Source organism: Lampetra fluviatilis, chromosome 26 (genome assembly GCF_964198595.1).
Source record: "Lampetra fluviatilis chromosome 26, kcLamFluv1.1, whole genome shotgun sequence".
Classification (NCBI taxonomy): Eukaryota; Metazoa; Chordata; class Hyperoartia; order Petromyzontiformes; family Petromyzontidae; genus Lampetra; species Lampetra fluviatilis.
The window spans coordinates 7,373,492-7,374,136 of NC_136300.1; positions in this window are offsets into that span (position 1 = coordinate 7,373,492).

Sequence of the window (645 nt, forward strand, 5' to 3'; positions counted from 1 at the left end):
CTCGTGGTGGGTTTCCACAAATTAAGGTGCTGCCAGATAAAAAAATTGCATGCAAATGTAAGATCGATGAGCGGCCTCCACGGCGAGTGCGCTGAGGTGGCTATGTTAATGTGAGAGATTAGCATGTCAATGTAGGATTACAGAGCCGCTGCCACCTCGAGGTCGGTGCCCGAAGGTGGTTGTGTTGGTGTGAGAAATTTTAACCTGTTAATGTAAAATTAGAGAGCCGAAAATAACAACTAACTTCGGAAGGTGGTAGGATGGGAACATCACAGCCAGTTATGACTTAAACGGGTTGATAACGTCCTTCCAATGATTTTGTACCCATCTTCTCGGTTGAAATTGTGTCTACGTCTGTATATATGGATGGCTTCATAAACGAATCTTTGTTGATAGCCAGTGGGTTTGCAAAGTACCTTCGTCTTACAGAAATCTATTTCGTGTGAGCCCACCGCATTAAAACAATGATCAGCCACAGCCAAGGTATTGCATCCTACTATGTTTCAGATCTGTCTTATGTTCATATGAGGAAGATCTATTCTTAAAATTCTAAGCCTCAAGGCATCTTCTTTACACTTGAAGCCCCCCTTTCGCACCATTGTAGAGGGCTCCGAGTCACTACTGCATCAAGCCAGGCTGGGCACT